This window comes from Mustela nigripes, chromosome 7, assembly GCF_022355385.1.
Source record: "Mustela nigripes isolate SB6536 chromosome 7, MUSNIG.SB6536, whole genome shotgun sequence".
NCBI lineage: Eukaryota > Metazoa > Chordata > Mammalia > Carnivora > Mustelidae > Mustela > Mustela nigripes.
The window spans coordinates 18,494,704-18,518,629 of NC_081563.1; the positions used below are offsets into that span (position 1 = coordinate 18,494,704).

General features: G+C 36.4%; 1 protein-coding gene across 6 annotated transcripts in view; it reads left to right on the top strand.

Moving 5' to 3' along the window:
* The window catches only part of NCOA1 (nuclear receptor coactivator 1), a 237,210-nt gene that overhangs the window by 49,296 nt on the left and 163,988 nt on the right, over positions 1 to 23,926 (top strand). For all 6 annotated transcript variants that reach the window (XM_059405242.1, XM_059405246.1, XM_059405243.1 and 3 more), the window contains exon 2: positions 6,680 to 6,814. The gene's annotated coding sequence lies outside the window, so the exon portion shown is untranslated. The remainder of the gene's footprint in view (positions 1 to 6,679; positions 6,815 to 23,926) is intronic.

Consider the following 23,926-nt stretch of genomic DNA (forward strand, 5'->3'; position numbering starts at 1 on the left):
CCGCCTCGCCCCCCCCCCCGGCCCCCCCGCGCCCTCCCCATTCGCTCGGTCCCGCCCCCCCCCCCCCCCCCCCCCCCCCCCCGCCTCCCTCAGTGGGGAGCCTGCTTCTTCCTCTACCTGCCACTCCCCTGTGCTTGTGCGTGCTCTCTCTGACAAATAAATAAATAAAATCTTCCGAAAACAAGAAAGAAAGTCTTTTATATTTACCTTCTCTTTATAATCCTCATCATTTCTTTTTATAGATCTACATTTTCACCTGGTAATTTTCAGTCCTGCCTAAAGAACTTCCTTAAACATTTTTGGTGTCTGCAGGCAGTGCATTCTGTCAGGTTTTATTCTTCCAAAAATTCTTTTTTTATTCATTTTTGAAGAAATATTTTTCTGGTTATTGAATTCTGTGTGCAGCTTTTATCTTTCTACTCTATTGTTTTTTTGCTTGTATAATTTCCCGAAGAAAAGGAAATCTTGATCTTTGTTCTTTGTATGTAATTTTTCCCCCTCTGCCTTTGAGATTTTTATTTTTGTTTTTCTGCATTTTGGCTATGATGTATCCATGTATATTCGTTTGTGTGTGTACATTTTGGTATTTATCACGATTGGGATTCTGTAGGATTTTTTGCTCGCTGGTTTCTTGTCTTGGATTCAGTAGAGAAAATTCTTAGCCATCATCTCTTTACATATTTCTTGTATCTCATTTTGTTTGTTTGTTTCCTTTTCTTGGGGCTTCAATTGAATGGAATTTGAAGACATTTTGGTACAGTTCCACGATTCTTGGGTACCCTGACATGTATTTTCACTTCTTTTTACACCATGGTTTCATTTTGAATTATTTCTATTTTCTTGTCTTTAAGTTCACTCATTCTTTCCTCCTCTGTGTCCTCCTCTGTGTTATTTCTATCTTTTATATTTTCCTTCCTTTGAAGTTTCCATCTCAGTGCTGAAAATGTCCATCTGTTTGTGCATGTTGTCCGTCATTCCTACTAGACCATTTAACATATTTGTAGTTATTTTTAAATGTCTGATAGTTTCAGTAGCAGAATAATTGCTGATTCTTTTGCTTGCTTTATCTTTTGACAAAGGGTTTTTTTTTTCTTGCTTTTGTGTAATTTTTTATTTAATGCTCATCATTATGTACGAAAGAGTAGGAGAGATTGAAATGATTTTCTTCTTTCATTAGACTGTTTGTATTGGAAATTGAGTCAATCTAATCACAAATCCAGCTAGGTTTGGATTCTTTTGCCTTTATTACCTTGATTGTACCACAGGCTTCAAATTTCTCCAACAGTGGCTGCTGTTTCCTTGTGTTTAAAGTGTGGTATGTAGTACTACATGGTTTTTCTGTGTTTCTATACCACCCTCATCTTTCAACAGTATTTGGATATCTGCATTGGAAAGATTTCTCTTTATGTTCCTGTCCCTCTCCCAGTAATTATTGTTGCTTATTACCCAGTGCTTTGCTTATGGGGCAGGTTGAGGTTCTTTTGTTCTAGTCCGGACCCAATCCTGGTCAGGCCCTAGGTTTCTGAGTGTTGGTGAGATGGGGCTTTCTTAGCTTTTCTGCTCTTTCTCCTTTATGGCAGTCGACTTCTTTCATATATTTATAGTTGGTTATTGCCAGGAATATCCTTTCCCTCCTCTGTGGTAGTTGATCTCTTTTGGTATTGGTGTAGGATCCTTTGCCCAAGACTTTTTCCTGTTCCCCCTCCCCAGTAGTGGCAGAATTAATTTTTTTCTCTGCCTTTTTTCTAGCATCAGTGTATCTTTGCCGGTGCCTGGGGACTTGACACTATTTTCTCCCCCTCTGCCAGAGGCAGAGGCATTTTGCTTCTGTTCTCTGAAGCAGTGGATTTTTGCCTGGACCTTAGAGTGAGAGGGCTTTCTTTCCTTCCCCTCCTGGCTCTAGGCTTTTGCTCTGTGTTTAAAGAAAGGTTGGGGAATTAGGACTTCAAGCCAGTTCTTGTCACCTCCTGCACACTTGCCCCATTGATGAAGGGCTCTCTCTGATTTACCTTTAATTTTTCTTGTGAGCACCTGGTTGAGGCCTGTAGAAGAACTTAAAATTGAATGTAAGCTCCCCTTGTGTCAGGGATCCCCAGCCATTCCTAAATGTTACACAAGTCTACACTTGGTCTTTAAGAATTTGTTAAAATCTTAGTTGGTTTTTTTGGGGCGCCTGGGTGGTTCAGTTGGTTAAGCATCTGCCTTCAGTTCAGGTCATGATTCCAGGGTCCTGCATCAAGCCTGGCATTGGGCTCTTTGCTCAGCTCTGCTCTTCCCCCTGTTTGTGCTGTCTCTCTCTCAAATGAATAAAGTCTTAAAAAAAAAATCTTAGCTGATTTTTTTCTTACACACCTTTATGGTGGCCCCTTCTTTTTCTGTGACCTGCCAAAGGTAAAACAGATTATGTGTATGGTCTCTCCTTGGAGGAACTTGTCCCTCTTTGGAATTAAATTTACTTGATTGCCTTGTGACCTCAACTCTTTGTTAGGCTCAAGATAAGTTTTGATTTGATAGATCTTGCTTTTTCTTATGAGGGTGGTATTGACATTACTCAGGCTTTCTACATTCTAAGTGGAGTGGAACTAGAGTTCTTGACAAGGTATGCTATTTCAAACAGCTCTTTATTCTGATGCCTCCTTAATGCTTTCTCTTGCCTTCTTGTGCCCCTTGTGCATTTCTGCCACCTCTAGAGCATTTCTTCTTTTAGGATTGAACCTAAGGGACTGTGTCTGTTCCTCTGTGAAACCTCTCCTGGTTCCACTAAGTAGAGTGGAACATTTATTTGTACAACTGTCTTGACTCTTGTATAGCTGTATTTCATTTTTGCAGGCTCACTGAAGCTTAGTGAGGTTGGGCAGCTTTTAGAATCTGAGGCTTCTCGCTCTGAGAACTATCCTTTTTTTTTAAAAGATTTTATTTATTTATTTGACACAGAAAGCGAGCACACAAGCAGGCAGAGCTTCAGGCAGAGGGAGAGGGAGAAGCAGACTCCACACTGAGCAGGGAGCCTGATGCAGGGCTCAATTCCAGGACCCCAAGATCATGACCTGAGTCAAAGGCAGATGCTTAACCAACTGAGCCATCAAGTCGCCCCTAAGAACTATCCTTCTACTTTCAGAGTTTATGACTAGAACAGTTGATAGATTTTAGATAGGCTCATGGAGTAAACTTGAGAGAAAAGGTAAAATGATATACAAGAGAACTTACATTTATCGGTAGAATATAAATTTGTGAAATTACACCGCATAAGTTCCTATGCTGTTTGGTTTGTACAGTTGCTTCTCTTGAATTCTAAATTACTTTCATAAATAAGACTTAAGTTTGCGGAATCTAATTTCTTAAAACTGTGGGCTTGGTTATACAAACTAGTATGATTCACGTAATAAAATGCCATAGAGCTTTAGAAACAATGAAGAAATACATCCTAACATGGAAAATCTTCAGGATGTTCTGAGTGAAAAAAAATAAGGTGCAAAACTGGACATTTTATTTAAGAAGATAGGAGGAATAAGACTATTTTCAGTTAAGTGTACTTGTGTAAAGAATTGCTGGAAGGATATAGAAGAGACTAATAAAAGTGGTGACCAGTAGCAATCAAGGGCATTGTAAGCGGCAGTTAGATGACATAGAAATGAGACTGTTTAATTACATGTTCCTTTTAACATCATTTTCAATTTTGATAAAATATTTTCAAGTCAATGTAGCATGTAAAAAATGTTAGCTAAAGGTGTGCTTGGGTAGATCAGTTGGTTAAACGTCTGCCATCAGCTCAGGTCATGATCTCAGGGTCCTGGAATTGTGCCCCTTGTTGGGCTCTGTGCTCAGTGGGGAGTTTGCTTCTCCCTCTCCCTCTGACCTTCTCCCTGCTTCTATGCGGGCACTTTCTCTTTCTCAAAAAAATAAATAAAACCTCTAAAAAAATGTAAACTAAAAATAATAAGCATAACTTTGTGGATCTTAAAAGATAATAGGAAGATCTGAAAAATACTTCAGAGCTGATAAAAAATGTTGGCCTATGAAATAAAAATTGTGTGTGAGATACCTTTATTTTATGCAAATCGGATTTTACAAATGAAAAGATAAATGCAAAACATGGAAAATTACAAAGAATGAGGTTTAATGAAATGTGGCACCAGGTGAATAAATATATAAAAGTGCGGTTTTCTAGCATGATTAGAAAGGTTTTAATTCTAGACTTAGTAGTGGAATGCATGAGCCCTTAAAACAGAAAGGAGCAGTGTGTGTAGGCAACAACCATAACAGAAATACACAGTACTCAGAGTAGACTGGGTCACCATTTCTTACTCATGAAATCCCTTGGCATGTCCTCCGAAACAAATAAAATGTATCTAACTGTTGTCGGGAAGAAGAGAAGATGAGAATACCAAAGAATATTTTTATCACAAAGTAAAACATAAGGAAATCTTACTTCCACAGAAATCAACCTTTTGTAGAAAAACAAATGAAATATGTGAAAAGAAAGCTTATTTAAAAAAAGAAACTTTATAAGCCAAAGGATGGTGAGAATTAATTAGATGTTAGGAAAACTGGGCAATTCAGAAACAGTTTACAGTCAAATTTCATTCCATACATCTTTTGGAATGAAATATTGGAACAATTGGCCCACAGAAAGGCAAATATTAAGAGTTTATTTATCTGCTATTATTGAAGGGGGAGAAATTTCTAAGCAGAGAAATAGTAAAAGAAATGGAGAAGGCAGTGATGGACAAATCTGGCTACCTGAATATAATGAATTTTTATATTAAAAGCCAGCAATTGAGAAAATGTTCCAAGTAAATGGAAGAAATAGTGTTTTCACAATATAAATAACCTGCACAACCAGTAAAGGAGAACATGAAGGAATCCCTCTCCCCTCCCACCCCCTGGAGGACTGGAAGTGGAAGTGTGGCTCAAGTTTGAAAAGAAAGGCACTGTGTGTCATGGGGGAAGGAAGGACCTGATTAATGACATGTAAAAGGCTCACTGGATAACATTGTAACTAACTGGAGAGATGAGACTAGATGGAGTGCATCTAAGGGATTAAATCCGGACCTAGGTTACAAAAGGTAGATGGGGTATTGCATGGCAAAGAGAAGAGAGCAGGATAGCCAGATGGCCTGAGCCTGAGCAAAGGAGTGGGTTTGCTTGTGACTTAGGGTCTAGAAATATCACTGTGGAGAAGGTTGATCCCTACTGCCTTAGCCTTCACTTTAGAGGGTTCTTCTCAAGAGACTGATTTAGCCCAGGGATTGAAAGAACTATTCATTGATAGGTTGAGGATGTGGAAGTGATTTGTTTCACTATGGTAAAAGAGGTTTCCAGAGGTTCCCCAGGGAAAAGGTTGGAAGGAAGGACAACAGTGGGGAAAAACATGGGGTGGATGAGAAAGCACAGAGAGCATTGTGGGCATGAAAATAGGGGAGAGGGTAGCTGGCCAGATAGGTTTGTATTTTGAGTAAAGCCCAAGGGTGATGGGTGGAAGCCATAGAATTGACTAGTAAGATTCCTGAATCGACCTGTGATAATAATGATTTCTCTGGACCTAATGCACTGTGTCTTTGTGATCTAAAGGCAATATTACATTTAGTAAAAAGCTTAACCCTAGGTGGTAAAGCCTAAATTAATTAGGCTTTAAGTAATGAAAGCCAGTAGGTTTCACATTTCTTAAGCATTCTCTGATGTCTGCCTAGTCCCCCCATTGTTAGGAGTTTTAATTTATTTAACTATTTATTTATTTATATTTTTTATTTTATTGTTAGAGAGAGAGAGAGAGCAGGAGAGCAAATGAGTGAGCACGAGCTGGGGGAGGGGTAGAGGGAGAGGGAAGCAGACTCTGATGAGCTCAATCCCAGGACCCCGGGATCATGACCTGAGCTGAAGGCAGACACTTAACCGTCTGAGCCACCCAGGGACCCCTAGGAGTTAGCTTTGAGATAAAAGTGGGAAAAGAATACTACCATTAGTTTAAAAAAAGTTTGTCCTATCGCACTGTCAATGACCCAGTAATGAATGCTAGCCATTACACTGGGGTGTCTTCTGCTAGGAATCCCATTTCCTCCTACTGTTCCACTTTACCTGAAACAGGTTACTGAGGCGCCTGCTGCTGGGGTGACCTCAGCAACTCTGATGATTAAGCTGATAGTTGAGGGTCCTGATCTCTTTGGAATACCAATGCAAAACCCAACTTGCTCTGTATAGCTGCATTGGGATATGAACCTTTTAAAGTGAGTAACTAATGATCTCTTATAAATTTAATTTTTTATTTAGCCATTAATCTTTAATTTCAACTTTTAAAGTCTGTAGTGGAACAAAAATGAGAATTGGCATTTCTTTTTTTTTTTTTCTTTTTTAAAAATATTTTATTTATTTATTTGACAGAGAGAGACACAGCAAGAGAGAGAACACAAACAGGGAGTGGGAGAGGGAGAAGCAGTCCTCCCACCAAGCAGGGAGCCTGACATAGTGCTTGATCCCAGGACCTGGGAATCATGACCTGAGTGGAAGGCAGATGCTTAATGACTGAGCCACCCAGGTGCCCCGAGAATTGTCATTTCTTGAAATAAAGCATCCATATAAGATTCTTTGCATGCTTACAGGGAAACAGTGATATGTAGTAGAATCTAAAGTCTGTAATGTTTTCAGTAGACTAAATGAATGTATCTTCTTTTTCTTACTTTAGATCTGTGCATATTAGTGGAAATGTAACTGGAACTGACTCTGATGATAAAATCAAGGACCATCAGCAAGAGCATGCAGTAGGAAATTTTGGTCCCAAATGAAGACATCAACATTTAGAATTTCTGCTTTTTCTGAGGTATTTGAAGCACAAATTTACTTTAATCTGACTCCTTGGAATTCATTTTATAATGTTGTTTTCTATATATAGATTTCATAAGTTTAAAAGTTTTTATGTTAGAATGGTTAGCTTTTATTTATTTTTTTAAAGATTTATTTATTTTAGAGAGAGCATGTGAGAGCTTGGTGGGGAGGGGCAGAGGGAGAGGGAGAGAGAGTCTTAAGCAGAGTGTGCGCTCAGCGTGGAGCGCGAGGCAGGGCTCAGTCTCATGACTCTGAGATCAGGACCTGAGCTGAAACCAAGAGTCAGTCAGGTGCTTAACGACTGAGCCAATCAGCGGCCCCGAGAACAGTTAGCTTTTAGAGAAGAGTTCATTCAACTTTCCCTACCCACTTCCCCCTAAAACTAGTTGAGAAAAAAATCCAGATTTTTAAAGGGAGATAGTCTTTATAATTAGTAAAGCGTGTTCAATTATAAGAAATCTACTGGGTGCAGATTAAGATTGAGTAAACTATGTTAGAAGAACTGGAATAAATAAGTGTCAATTTAGTAATTATTTTATGTCATGACCCTCTGGGATGAGCAGCTGAATTCAGCCCTGTAACCAAGTCAGCTCACATGATACATGAAATCTTAGCGATTGTCCTTTAGTTTGATTTGGAAACCTTTTTGTTCCTCTTCTAAATTTATTATTAAGTGTCTTCTATTCACCAAGAAGTGTCACTTTTACTCCTCATAGACTGTTCATGTAGGACCTTTGGGATCTGTTGGGTTAGTTTCACTTGGACCAGACAGGGAGATAAGTAATTAAAGAACCAAGTGACACTTCCAAATCGTGGGATGGATCCCCACCTTAAAGACTACATACGACAGTTGAAAATAATCAAAGGAAATGTAGTGTCAACAGAAAACAAACATAGTACTCTATTTCTAAATAAACATATATTCCAAATAGGATATATACTTGGTCAGGTGTTTATTTAAAAACAAATTATTTTTTCTTTTAATTATGTTTTTTCCAAATAAGAAAGAAGTATGGAAAATAATTATTTTTTTAAAAGATTTTATTCATTTATTTGGCAGATATCACAAGTTGGCAGAGGCAGGCAGAGAGAGGGGGAAACGGGCTCCCTACTGAGCAGAGAGCCCTACTCGAGGCTCCATCCCAGGACCCTGGGATCATGACCTGCGACAAAGGCAGAGGCTTCAACCACTGAGCCACCAGGGGCCCCTGGAAAATAATTATTTTAAGGGGCAGGTCAAAGTTGGTTGGTTCTCTGTATTCATTGTAGAGGTTTGTAGATTAATCTTGCTAGAATGCAAAGAAGAAAACTGAGAATAATGTATCACTTACTGCAAGGATTATTAATTTATTAATTTCATTTTGTTCTGTTTTGGAAGAAGAATATATAAAGCAATAAATTCTAAGATAATAAATAATTCCATGATATTAGAAAATCCTTAGACTGCTTTAGTTATATGGCTGCCTTCTAAAGGGGTTGGTATAACTGAGCAATGTTTGTGAGAGAAAAGTTATTTTGAATCAAAAAATAATGATAAATATATAAATGTCTTGTTATCAGAACCACTTTAAAGATACCTTTTTTTGTTTCTTTCCAATAATATTTAATAACATTCATTGACTGTCCAAGCTTTGCAAAGAACAATTCTAGATATGGGGAAGAATATAAATGATTCTGTAACTTCATGTTTCTAGATATGGGGAAGAATAGAAATTATTCTATATCTTTATTATAAATGGAGTTGAAGAAATCTTTCACTTCAGATGTTTACTTTTGGGGCTAGGGAAGCTGAATACAGTCGTCTGAAAACCATTTAAAAACAATCCTAAAACGAGCTCATAAGGTCAAATTTTGGAAGCCCTTTCTAAGTAATATAGTACTATGTTCAGATCTCAACAGAAGTTAAGATTAGGGAATAGGAAGTTCTGATCAATTTGCTGACTATTTGGTTTTGGCTGTTAACTATTTATGGTTCTACTTGTGAAAGTGCTATATAGGCTATATTTATTTGCTTAATTCCTTAAATGAGGATATCTCTAATTCATCAATTTCTTATATCTCCCCACTCATTTATAAACATTTGCACATGATATCTTTTTTTAATATTTTTCATTTTCCCCTTTGAAAATGAAAAGAAGTGGAAATTTCACAAACATTTGCTCAGAAGTTATATATGATACATTTTGACAGTATTTTCTTATAATTTTTTTTGAGGGGACTTTAGATTTTGAGATTGTGAGATTTGGGGTTTTTTTGAGGAGGAGCCAAACAAAATAAAACCAGTACCTGAATTATGGCCCTAGAACATGTATAAGGTTCTATCTTAGATTACAGTTTACATTAAGTTAAAGTGGCACCTTAAAAAAATACTTTATTTGAACTCAAAACATTTGAAAACAAATGTCTACAGGGCATATTAAGGGAATCATATTCCCTTGATACATTTTTCTCTGTGGCATGCTGGAAAGGGCACAAGCTCTGCTCTACTTCCATGCCACCCTGGGGAAATGAACTAGTATTTCTGTCTTAGAAATATTACTTTTTAGACTTGTGATGAAAAGTGAAATATGTATAAATTATATAAAATAATGCTTCTCAGTGTGAGATTAATGAATGTTGTTGCTAAAGACAGAGGAAAAGTATCATTCAGGGTTATTCTTCTCATAGCAAAAAACAGGTCAACTCACACTACTAGTGAGAAGCTTGTAAAACCAGTTTCAAAGTTAATGGCAAATATTATGCTTGGAGAGAAAGTAAAATGAGCTTTTGGCAAAAATCCCTTATCAAAGGCATACCATCTGGAAAAGCAATTACTGTCATGTGTGCACGCTAGCAGAATTTTTGTTTTTCAGTTGGATGAAAGCACTGATGTTCAGAGAACATACCAGCACTTCATAGAGATGTGTTACTGTTTATCACTGAGAAAGCCTTACTGCAGCAGAGGAGTCTTTGTTGTTATTTTGTTTTGTTGTTTTTGTTGTTCGTGGTGTTTGGTGGCCTTTGTTTAAAGCCCGTGTTGCCTGAGGAAGTTGCATTGGCTCCTGTGATCAAAGCCTCACAAGGTTAGCTGCAGGAAGGGGTTCACTTAATCTGTGAGGAAAAGAAATTGTACCAGGTTATCAGTTCATGCCTGCTTTTTGCAGGGAGAATTATATTCAGTGATACGATTTTTTTTAAAAGATTTTATTTATTTGTTTGTTTGTTTGTTTGCTTATTTATTTATTTAGAGAGGGCAGGAGCAAGGGGAGGGAGGGGCAAAGGGAGAGGGATTTCTGTGTAAAGCCTGCTGTGGGGCTAGATCTTAGGCCCCTGAGATTATGACCAGAGTTGAAATCAAGAGTTGATGCCCAACCGAGTGAGCCACACAGGCACCCCTTCAATAATGTGATTTCTGATTGTGCTTTAATATCAAAATGGTAAAAAACTGTGGATGCAAGCAGTTCTTGACCACTAAAGCCATGTCTTTTCAGTGTTTTGTGAAGAAATGGTCAGGAAGTATAGGATCCTGCTTTTTCACAGTGATGCATGCTAGCTAGCTCTGTAGTGTGACAGGGCTTTAAATGTTTAATTAGTTTTTTAGTAAAATAAGATAAAAATTTCTTTAATACTGATAATGCCATTTCTATGATTTCAAGGGGACACAGCATAGTAAATATATTTGGTATTTTAAATAGAACTTATAAGTTCATATTTACAGTTATGAATTTTAAAGAGGAGGTATGAGGATTTTATGGAAGTCTAAATTATGGTACAAAATAATTCAGCCTTTAAGAGTTTGACCATTTCCCATACTTGATGATTTTATCAATTTATCAAAGAAAAAAACAGTGGATTTTTATTATGCATTTTTAAAAACCATCCCTGAATTTTGGAATAAAGCATGAAAAAACACTTTCCAGAGCCAAAATGACAGCAGAGAATAGATTAGGAATCTTTCTGTTCCAGTCTTTCAAATTGAAGCATTTAAAATCTAGTTTTGAGTGGTGTATGATGCCTTTTTTCTTTCTTTCTTTTTTTTTTTTTTTTTTTTTTTTGCATTCAGTGGAACGCTGAAAGTAGACTTCAGTGAAAAATAGTGTTAAAATTTCTGGGTCCATGTTCAGCTATAATATCCAGAGTATATAACACAGCTGATTTATCATTGAGAACTAGTGATTTTTAATTTAGTAAGAATACAGAATAAGAAAGAAACTACTTGAATATGGAAAGTGGCTTATGGCTAATGATGATTCCAGATATGGGGACTTGAAATCTTTGCAAGGTGGTTATCAAACACTAACAGCATGTGTCAAGACAACAGAGGTGCTTAATTGAATGGGGTCTGACTGGCCAAAGATGAGGCATTTTGAATATCAGTTAAGTATAACTGCAATATAATCAATAATATCAAATATATTTAAATCTATGAGTTCATAATGACAGTTAAAAAAAAAAAACAACAAATAGCTCTCATTAGGTTTCGTGGGAGTAGGCTAAAGAGTCGGCTGTACCTGAGTGTAACCAGTAGATGAAGAGAGGAAGTTTCTTTTCTGGGGAGTATTCTGGTTGATAAATGAAAAAGGAGTGATAAATAGAATGTTACCATTTTGTAGTGAATTCCTGGGCCTAAGTAAAGATTATTGGTGGCTGCTAACATCACACACAGAGAGAAGACATTAGATTGCTCTCAATAAAAAGTCACAGTATAACCTAGTAAGTTGAACTTGATCTGAATCTCATCAAGCTGCTAGCTCCAACCACCAGTTTACAGGAAACCTAGAAATCAGGGAAACAAATAAAATGATACCATAGAGAAGCAGTTAGCAAAATCTAGGCTTTGGGGAAGTCTTTGAGACACATAGCTGGGTTTTTTTAGCAAACAAATTGTAGGGAACAAAAAAAGAAAAATGACAAGGAAACCGGAGATTAATAGCAATGATTGGACTTTATCTAGGTCCAGACTTTGATATGTAAATGTTTATGAAATAATCAGGGAAATTTTAACTGCATATTTGATACTAAGAAATTATTGGTAGTTTTTAGGTATAATCGTATGTAGTTATATTTAAAAATGAGTCATTACCTTTTAGAGCTATGTATTTAAATGATAGTAGATGCGAGGATATATCTGGGACCTATTTCATTATTATCCAGAGTAGAGGGAAAACTGGATGGGGATAAAACCAGATTTGGCTCAGTTGATGTGGTCATTGTTTAAAGTAGGCACTTTAAAAAGCAGTTTCCCAAGGCTTACAATTTAAAAGAACAATATTTCTCAGCACTGTGATTGATGTTGATAGGATTTCAAAGTTATGCCCTTGATGAAAAGCAGCGCCCTGTTTGTCCTTTTTAAAATCTCCCTTTGATCCTTTTTTTTATTTAAGAAGAGACCACTAAATTCAGATTCATGTCCCCAGATCGATCGATCTCTCTCTCTCTCTCTCTCTCTCACACACACACACACAGTAGGCACTTCTGGTATTGGGGGTGGTAGTGGTATAATTCTTGGTACTATTCTCTAAGATTTTTTGAACATTTCCATCAGAAAAAGGTCCAGAAATCTACTTCTCTGTTGGCTTATAAGAGATCAATTGAATTATGTGTAGTTAGCAAGCTGCTGAATTCTTATTTCTGATCATTTCTTGAGTCTTGGGTTTCTGTATAGAAAATCATATTGCTTAAAAAGGACAGTTTTACTATATAGTGCTTACTATTTACCAGGCTTTTATTCTAAGCACTACACATATTAACCCGTTTGATCCTTATAAGAGCTCTAATGAAGTAGTCGTTAACTTGTCCAACATTATGAGCTGAGATTCAAATCCAGACCTTCTACCCTAGAATCTGTGCTTTCCTAGGTTTTTGTATCTATCCATCTCTGCTCTAATCCTTATACCTTTTATTTTTGTTTGTTTTAGTGTGCTGGCTAGACTTTAACTTTTAAATAGCAGTTTTCACTTGTAATTTTGATTTTGGAAGTTGTCTTTATACTGAAGGAATTCAGAGTCCAATTGAGTTTTCTTCTTTACAAATATCAGGTACTCACTACTAGTCTTAAGAATTAGTGTGTAGCAAGAAACAGAATAAAGTGTATTGTAACTGCTTGTAGTGTTTTGTTTCTTTTTTAAAATTTACCTCCTGGTCTGTAAGCAGCCTATTCATGGCTTATTTTACTTTCAATTAATTGTTGATTTCATTGGTCCTATTTGCTGAATTTCTTGAATCTTAGATAAAATTATTCCTTCCATCTCCCAACCCTCACACCTGTTATATGATTACTTCCCACCTAACTTTACAAAATTACATAAGATAAACTTAGGCAAAGCACTTAGTATATGGTTTAGCATATAATATGTATCTAGTAAACGTATGCCTTCTGATTTAAAAGGTAACTTCTTTACAATTTTGTTTAAAAATTGTTTCTTTTCTTTAATCTTTAAAATGGGAAAGGGTGAATATGGCTTGGTTATTTTAAGACAAGTCCTAGGCCTGGGACAGGTGGCAAAAACTTGATAATGTGTTATGGTGGTTTAATGAGTAATCTCTGTGTTCTCTGTAAGGAACTTTTAAAATAATTGTTTCTGAGTTTGAGAAAGATTACTGAGAGTTGGTCGTCAAAAGAATACTTGCCTATTAGAGGTTGGGGTGGGAACAATTTAGGGTGAAATGTGACTTGTCCCAACTCCATGGGTTTTAGGATAGCTAAGTTTCATTTAAGGAGGCATATACTTTTCTTACTAGAAGGACTGTTTTTGGTTTCACCCTCAAGAAAAAGAGATGAATCACAGTTACAGCCTTTTCCTAAAAGTTATAGAAGGTAGCTATCCAAAGACCTGGTATAGCTAGTTAAAAGCTGTACTATTTTTCTGTACCACACTCCTTCCTCTAACTCAGGTGCACCTGTGATTTTGTATAGCAATCAACTTCAGCAACCTAATGTATCTTTAGTGGTATTTTTGAAAATGGTATTAAGCTATTTGGAAACTGAAGATGGTAAAGTACAAGATTCCATTTTTCAAATGAAAGCTATAATTATTGAGTGGCATAGCTATTGAAATTGAACAATCGGTCACTTGACTACTAAAGTAGAGGTTTTGTTGTTATGGGTTATAGTTTACTGGTTAGAGACAAAAGATACTTTTTGAAGACTAAAATAAATAATGAATATGTATGATAGAAGCTCATTCTCTGGTCATGAAAGCTTTCAGTGGAAAGATGAAATACTTTCTAAACTACACTGGATACTTTGGAAACAAAAAGATAGTAGTTAAGCTTAGTTGAGAGGTTACTCACTTTAGTATCTGTTTTCAGTTAGTTAATAAAGGCATTGAGATGTTTATTGTTCCATATATGATCTTAAATGAGGAGACATAGCTAATGTGGCCATTTACAGAGTTTGGGATTAGTAAATTAAAAAAAAAAAGAAAGCTGACATGAGGAAAACAAAAATATAATAATAATAGTTAATATTTAATGTTCACCATGAGCCAGGCACCGTGACACTTTATATGTATTATTAGATTCTATCCCTGTAACTGTGAGATGTAAACTATTATTGCATCTATTTTATGTATAAGAAATGGAGTCTTAATAAGGCTTACTTTTCCATATTTTAAGTGGGCTCCAGGCCCAGTGGTGGGGCTTGAACTCACAATCCTGAGATCAAGAGTCATGTGTTCTACCAACTGAGCCATCCAGGCGTCTCAGTAAGGCTTACTTTAAAGTTAATTTGCAGTAGAGTCAGGATTCATCCATCTCTTTCTCTTGGAGGAAAACCAAAAGTTCGACTTTAGAAAATAACTATTTTTTTAAAAGATTTTATTTATTTATTTGAGAGAGAGAGCAAGAACAGGGGAAGGGGCAGAAGGAGAAGCAGATCCCCTGCTGAGCAGGGAGCCCAATGCATGACTCCATCCAGGGACTCCAGGATCATGACCTGAGCTGAAGGCATTTGCTTAACCAACTGAGCCACCTGGGTACCCCCAGAAACTAACTTTTAATCAGGATTAGAAAAGAAAGTGTATTCTGGTTCAAACTGCAGAAGCATAGATTTTGCAAAACCAGTGATGTAGCTAGTTCAGTATAAATTTCTGATATGATAGAGCTCCTTAAAAGTTACTGTAATCAAAGATGTATTAGTTGGATTATAGTATCTTTGGGGTATAGTATCTTATACAAGAAAGATCATAATTCTAACTTGCTACTCACTAGTCAGATCACATTTTACCATTTTAGAGAAGAAGGAGGGATGATTTTTTGTTTTTAGAAAATGGTGTTTGACATGGATGATGTACCAATATTTTATTACTTTAATTTCCTCAATTAAAGATGAATATGGAAGTGTTTAACATGGAAATGAATTTAAAAAGCTATTGAAACTTTCAAGAACTTTTAGACATTCATTTAAGTTAGAAATTCCTTACATTAAACTCTTTTTATCTATTACGCATCTAGCAATGTAAACATTAAAATTAGGTTAGGTGCAAAACTGAGAACCTCTGTCCTTACTCTTAGTATATGGATGCATTTAATGCTAGTTAAAAGTAAAAGATTGACTGTAGTGCAAAACCTACATTGCTTTCATAATGGTGCTTATTTAGTCAATTCTAAAGCTTTTGCTTAAATTTGGCGTTAAGAATACTTTTCCAGTTGACCATGCAACAGCAACAATAAAATGACCCCCATAAATTTTAGGTTAAACCACAAAGGAAAAACCTCAGTAAATTACAGAAAAGCTGAGACTTTTTGTGTCCATTTTATTCCTACAACAGAAGTTTAAAATGTACTACTCCAACCACTTGGAAAAACCAGACAGAAACTGTTCTTAAATATTGAGTGAAAGAGGAGATCAAATATACAATAATTGATTATTCAGCTAGCTGAAATGAGACTTAGGCTAAGATTAATACCAACCTTAGAAGTAAACTGATTAAAAAAATAAATGAACTCAACTGTGGAATTCAGTATAACAAATAAAACCAACAAAATAAATGCTTAGGGGAAAGAAAGGGTATAAATAAGATAAAAGCAGAAACAGATACATTAAAAAACAGAAACTATAGACCTGAAAAATCTAAGAGCTGTTTCTTAGGATTAAAAAACAAATAAATCTAATCTTATCAAGGAAAATAGAAAACCAAAGTATGAAGGAATAAACAGAATATATATGGATAAGAGGGTTTCTTTTTTTGGAAAGATAGAAAAGAGACAGCTTTATTTAACTGTAAGCCAGTTGATTTGAAATCTCTTTGAAATGAATTGTTAAACACTCAAACTACGTTAAGGAGAAAATCTGGGTAAACCAAGAACTATGGAAGAAAGTTTAAGGAATTTCCTCTAGAAATTGGTTCTGGGGCCAGATCGTTTTGCCAGTGAGTTTTTTCTAACTTTCAAGGAACATACACTTCCTATGGTAAGAAACTATTCTAGAGATTATAAAAAGATGGAAATATGCCCAACTAATGTTATGAAATCTGTATGAATATCTTAATGGTTATTTCATGAGAGTGAGACTTTTTTTTTTCATGAGAATGAGATTCTTTTGGGGGAGTTACTTACATTTCTGCTGTAAGCAGAGATTTTTACTGAAATTAAGATAATTGGGAGAAAACAAGCCAGAAATTAAAAACCTAGACAAAGATATCTTTTGTATGTATTAATATATTTACTATTACCAGTGCTCTTTATTCCTTCCTGTAGATCCAAGTTTTGACTTGATGCTCTTTTCCTTTTGCCTAGAGAGCATCTAAGTGCATTGCATATCTTGTAATGGATTTTTCTCAACCTTTGTCTGAAAACATTACCACTTTCATTTTGAAATATGTTTTAACCAGATACAGAATTTTACGTTGACAGTGTCTTTCTTCTAATACTTAGTACTGTTAAACCATTGACTTCTCATTTGCATAGGTTCTGATGAGAAGTGTTTGTTTTTCTGTACATAATCTGGCACCTTTTTCCATTTTTCCTTAATCACTGGTTTTCAGAAGTTTGATTATAAGTGTGTTTTGCTTTGTTTTTCCTTTTTGGATTTTATTGAGCCTCATGGATATGTGGGTTTATGGTTTGAAAAATGTTGCCCATCATTTCTCCAAATATTTTTTCTATCACCTTCTTCCCTCTAGTTTTAGGACCCCAATTACATGTACATTAAATTGTTTGATATATTACTATACATCATTTGTCTCTTTCTGTTTTTCCTTTATTGTTCTCGGTATTTTTTTTCTCTTTGTGCTTCATTCTGGATATTTTTCTGTTGCTGTGTTTTGAAGTTAAGTGTCGAATCTGCTGTTAATCCCATCCCAGTGTATATTTTTCATTTCAGATACTCTATTTTTCATTTCTAGAATTTCCATTTCAGGCTTAAAAAAATCTTTCACTTATCCCTCAACACTTCCATGTGTTTCTCTACCTTCTTGAGCATATTGAGCATATTTATAGTAGCTCTTTTAACATCTTTGTCTGCCAAGTTCTGTGTCTCTGTCAGTTCTGCATCTGTTTCTATTGATTTGTCATTCTCCTGGTTATAGGTCATATTTCCCTTTTAATTTATATGCCTGGTAATTTTTCATTGGATGCCATACATTGTGAATTTTATGTTGCTGGGTGCTGGATTTTGTTGTATTCCTTTCAATGATGTTAGTTTAAGTTTTGGCATGCAGTTGAATTTTTTGAAATCTCTTTGATGCTTTTTTGAGACTTGCTTTGTTTTGAGGAAGATTTGTTAGGGTGGGTCTAGAGGATCCTGTTTTCCTAGAACTAATTTAGAGTTGACACCTTCTGAAGACTTAATGTCTCATGTATTATGAGGTCTTTTCATTCAACTTCTTGGGAATACTAATACTTAATCTTGTATGAGTTTTAAGAATTCTTTGGCCTATTTATTTTTCAGTGGTCCTTTCACCAACCTTAAGTAGTTTCCTCTCATACAGGACAGGTCACTACCTGTCAAAGCCTTGAAGGGGACGCCTCTGCAGATCTCTGGAGCTCTGTCTTTCTGTGCAGTCCCTTTTCTCTGGTATGCTTTTCCACAAATTCTGGGTGCCTTGGCCTCCCTGAGTATCATTCTCTGTCTCCTCAACCCTCTGAGATTTCCAGGCTCATTGAAATACACACTATGCTGCATCCTAGAAACTGCTTCAAGGGTGTGAGGTGGGGCATTTATAGGATTCACCTCATTTTCCTTTCCCACTTTCTCAAGAATCCCACTCCTGCTCTGACTGTTGTTCAATATCTGAAAATTTTTGTTTTATTAATCCATTTTACCAAGTTTTCTGGTTATATAAGGCAGGAGGATTAATTGGATTCCTGTTAGTCCATCATGGCTGTTTGTGGAAATAGTTGCTGGATTATTTTTTCCTTCTTCCTTTCTATGGGTTAATATGTGGGCCTGTGGGGGCGCCTGGGTGCCTCAGTGGGTTAAAGCCTCTGCCTTCTGTTTAACCCACTGAGCCACCCAGGACCCTGGGATCCAGCCCGCATCAGGCTCTCTGCTCAGCGGGGAGCCTGCTTCCCTTCCTCTCTCTCTCTGTCTGCCTCTCTGCCTATTTGTGATCTCTCTGTCTCTGTCAAATAAATAAATAAAAATCTTTAAATTTAATCCCCCCTCTTTACAAGTAAAAGGGGGTAGGGAGGATAGGGGAATGGATGTTGGGGGAGGACTGTTGTAACTAGAAAAGTCAGAGAAGGCTTCTCTGAGGAGATATTTGTGCTGAGGTCACCCAGGTCTGGGTGAACTGAGGAAGTGAGACACAGAGAAATCTGGAGAATGAATGTTCCTGGTAGAAGGAATGACAGAAGCAAAAGTCTGAGATGGGAGCAAAGTTGGTATGTTCAGAAAACAAAAAAGAGGGTGCCTGGTGGCTCAGTGGGTTAAAGTCTCTGCCTTTGGCTCAGGTCATGATCCTAGGGTCCTGGGATCGAGCCCCACATTGGACTCTCTGCTCAGCGGGGAGCCTGCTTTCCTTCCTCTCTGTGCCTGCCTCTCAGCCTACTTGTGATCTCTGTTTGTCAAATAAATAAAATATTAAAAAAAAAAAAAAGATGTGGACCTATGTATAAAAGAAGCCAAAAAACCCAGTTGGCTTATTCTCAGTGTTCCAAGTGTTAGACTGACCTGTAACTGAGGTGGAAGATTCCCTAGTTGCTTGTTGTCCAAACCCTTGAATAAATAGGCAGTTTTGCCTGGTGCATCCTTTCTCATTTTCACTCTCTGGAACCTTCTGCGGTGGTAGGGTGGTTGATCAAGAATTATGGTATTTGAGGAATGTTGAAAAAGAAAACCAAAGTTGGTGGCATCACAATTCCAGACTTCAAGCTCTATTACAAAGCTGTAATCATTAAGACAGTATGGTACTGGCACAAAAACAGGCACATAGTTCAAGGGAACAGAATAGAGAGCCCAGAAATGGACCTTCAACTCTATGGTCAACTAATCTTCGACAAAGTAGGAAAGAATGTCCAATGGAAAGAAGACAGTCTCTTCCACAAATGGTGTAGGGGAAATTGGACAACCACATGCAGAAGAAGGAAACTGGACCATTTCCTTATGCCACACACAAAAATAGACTCAAAATGGATGAAAGACCTCAATGTGAGACCAGAATCCATCAAAATCCTTGAGGAGAACACAGGCAGCAACCTCTTTGACTTCAGCCGCACAACTTCTTCCCAGAAATATTGGCAAAAACAAGGGAAGCAAGGGCAAAAATGAACTATGGGACTTCATCAAGATCAAAAGCTTTTGCACAGCAAAGGAAACAGACAACAAAACCAAAAGACAACTGACAGAATGGGAGAAGGTATTTGCAAATGACATAGCAATAAAGGGCTAGTATTCAAAATCTATAAAGAACATACCAAACCCAACACCTAAAGAACAAATGATCCAATCACGAAATGGGCAGAAGACATGAACAGATATTTCTGCAAAGAAGACATCGAAATGGCCAATAGACACATGAAAAGTGCTCCACATCACTCAGCATCAGGGAAATACAAATCAAAACCACAGTGAGATACCACCTCACACTAGTCAGGCTAAAATTAAGAAGTCAGGAAACGACAGATGTTGGCAGGGTTGTGGAGAGAGGGGAACCCTCCTACTCTTTTGGCAGGAATGCAAGCTGGTGCAGCCACTCTGGAAAACAGCATGGAGGTTTCTCAAAAAGTTGAAAATAGAGCTACCCTATGACCCAGCAGTTGCACTACTGGGTATTTACCCTAAAGATACAAATGTAGTGATCCGAAGGGACATGTGCACCTGAAAGTTTATAGCAGCAGTGTCCACAATAGCCAAACTGTGGAGAGAACCTGGATGTTCATCAACAGATGAATGGACAAAGAAGAGGTGATATATATATATATATATATATGATTGAATATTATGCAGCCATCAAAAAGGGGAAATCCTGCCATTTGCAATGATGGTTGGAACTAGACGGTATTATGCTGAGTGAAATAAGTTAATAGAGAAGGACAATTATCATAGGATCTTTTTGATATGAAGAATTGGAGAGGCAGGACAGGGGGTCATAGAGGATAGGGAGAGAAAAAATGAAACAAGATGGGACAGGGAAGGAGACAAACCATAAGAGACTCTTAAATCTCAGGAAACAAACTGATGGCTGTTTGGGGATGGGGACATAGAGATAGGGTGGCTGGGTGATGGACATTGGGGAAGGTATGCGCTATGGTGAGTGCTGTGATTTATGTAAGACTGATAATTCACAGACTTGTACCCCAGAAGCAAGTAATATATTATATGTTAATAATAATAATAATAAAAAGAATTATGGTATCCTAGGGCTGTCTAGGTAGCTCAGTCAGTAAAGCATCTGCCTTCAGCTCAAGTCATGACCCCAGGGTCCTGGGATGGAGCCCCACATCCAGTTCTCTGCTCAGTGGGGAGCCTGCTTCTCCCTCTCCCTCTGCCTGCTACTCCCCCGTGCTTGTGCTCTCTCTCTGTGTCAAATAAATGAATAAAATCTTTAAGAAAAAGTTTTCTGGTAGTCTGTCATGATGTTCTATATGTTCTATATGTTGGCTAATTGAATTTAAATAAAAATTTAAAAAAGGAATTATGGTATTCTGAATCTTGTTCAGATACCACATAGCTTTAATAAGTTCTTAATACTCTAAGCTGAATTAAGACCCATTTCTATTTACTTTTTCTCAACTGTTTCTGTTTGCTATTACTTACCTTTAATTTTATCAGATTTTTTTGGTTGTTGTTAGCTAGTTATCTACCTGGTTGTCATTTTCCCCCTGGGTTGTGTTTACTTCAGTCATCAAGTATTTTTCTGCATCACAGTAACCATTAAGAGCTTGAAAGGGTTTGATCTTTAATGCATTTTATCTTTAGTGTTGTTCCTACTTCTCTGTTCTTGCCCTTCCCTACTCAGAAATGAATGAGCAAATAAATGAATAGATTTAGAGAAATATATGCATGTGTACATATACACAGTGCATTTTCAACATTCTAAGACTATTAATTGTTATATATAGTATTGATTTAATAAGTTTCAAGGAAAAAAACATTAAATTTATTTTTTTTAATTCTTAGAAATTAACTGACAGAAGCATACATTTATCCATATAATTTCTGTACCATCTTCTTTGGAATCATAAAATCAAATCTAACCCTTTTTCACAGTATGACATGCTGATTTTCCTTACCTGTGCTTGCTTTTTTTCTTCACACATTATGATGGTATAGTTTTGAGTCATATAGGAAATGTTTCGATTTAACTGCTTTTCTTTTTTGGCTAAACTCATAGTTTCAGTTTTTCTACAGCTAAACTGTGAATTAAATAACTTCCTTTTTGATATACCTGGAAACTTTTGACAGATGAATATCTAGCTGTTGGGTGTTAGTACCTTGTAAAATGTAAATTGGTCACACCAGTGTCTCTCTTCCAACTCTGATAACTCGGTGATCTATTTTGAGAGATTGGGCAATTTCTGCTGGCTTTAATTGGCCTTACTTGTGCTGCAGTGGACAACTTTTATCCCATAGTAGCTTTTTATTGCAGAGCTTCATCATAGTTCAGTCTTTCTGAAAATATTTTCAAGCAGCAGTTGGGCTTTCAGATTTAACTTAAAGTTCAACTGTGTATGAGTTAACCTATGCAGTTAACTCAGCTGTGGTCGTAGTTGAATAAACAGATATCTTCTTAGAAAAGGTTATTCCCCTAGATTTACACATGGGTGAGCAGTGACATACAGCTTACTCATTTGCTTGGCTAGTGATAGGTTTTTGGACATTAATTCTGATACTTCCTATAGTTTCAGAAACCTAAAAATACTATTTTTTAAGAAAAATGAATATCTTTAGTATTGAAAAAGTATGATTTAGAAATTTAATATACAGTGAGCAAGTATAACATCCATCAAGTGGTTGAATTATTGAATAAATTTTGCGGTGAACAAATAGAAGTTAGAAAAATTAGTGTTGAACATGTCTGTATGCAAATGTATAGTTAACTTTTATAAAATTGAAAAGCTATTAAACTGCAAAGAATAAGAAGGTTAAAAAATTGATCATAGGACGCCTGGGTGGCTCAGTGGGTTAAGCCGCTGCCTTCGGCTCAGGTCATGATCTCAGAGACCTAGGATCAAGTCCCGCATCGGGCTCTCTGCTCAGCAGAGAGCCTGCTTCCCTCTCTCTCTCTGCCTGCCTCTCCATCTACTTGTGATTTCTCTCTGTCAAATAAATAAATAAAATCTAAAAAAAAATTGATCATAAAACATTGAGCACATCTATATAAATAAAACTAACACAAAATTAAAAAGAAAACTGAGATCTTAAATATTATCTAACATACTATGAATATTAAAAAAAATATTTACAGTAATAAGATCAAGTAAGTTATGTCCATTAGATCATAAGGGGACATTGAGAAAACAAAAATAAGGAAAAGAGTCTGACTTCCTGGGAGTTCAAACAGTACTGAATAACCTTTCATACTTATTGAGTAAGTATAATAAAGTCATCCACAGGCAATCCAGTACTTAGGCACTGCTTTTGGAATTGGTACACTTTATTTAGATAATAGGATGGTAGTATATATCATAAAAGCCATAAACATATCTGTGACCATTGATTCAGTAATTCTACTCGTGGGAATTAACCCTGAGTAAATAATTAAAGGAATAAAAGAACTGTGTGAGAGCTATAGTTAACAATAATATTACTTATAATAGTAAAAACTGAGGACAGCGTTGTTGGCCAACAGTGGGAAATTTGATGTATTATGATCAATTAGTATCCAAATACTTCATATCCACTGCATATAAGTGTATAAGGGTAAGCACCATGACAACAAGGACTGTATCACTTTTGTTCTTAGTGTAACAGCAGTGCCTAGAATAGCTTCTCTTGTAAGTACTTAACAATTGTTATTATTGAAATGAACAAATCAGTGGAATAATGTTAAATTAAATTGAAATAAACACATACAGAACCTGTTTGTAAGTACCTTAGTGAGGAAGGGAGATGGGGAACATGTTGGCTGTTGAGGAATTTTTTGGATAAGTTTGAACTGGAGTGTGAAAGTTCAGTAAGATATGGATTTCTCTTGTGAGCCAGGAGTTGGGGAAGGTGCTCCAGAAGAGGGTCAGTCTGAGGAAAGGCCTGATGGTAGCAACTGACTAGAAGATTAGGAAGTACCTGGGGGCATAGGTTAAGGCAGTGTTCTGAGTGCACTTGTAGGGAAATAAAGCTAACTAGATGAGACTTTATTCTGTAGTATGGGAAGTCATTGATGATTTTTCAACAGAAGTTGACTTTAGAAGAGTTATTTAATTCAAGAAGTTTAATCTGGCATGAGTATCCAGGACAGGTGCAGGCAGGGAGATCAGTTTAAACTCTGTTGGAAATGCAGTGAAGCTTCATGTGAAAAGTCCAGTTACAGTAATTGTAAAGCTATTTTGTTTTTCATCTTGAACTATGGATAGGAATGATTGTTCCTTTGTGCTAATGTTATTTTTATTAATTTTAAGGGTTAAACTTGGTTCTGTAAAAGGACAGTGCTATTAGAAGAATAAATAAAAACTTAAATATACAGGAAATTTTTTTTTTTACTGAAATCTTAACATTTAAAATGATTCAAAAAATGCTCAGAGTCAA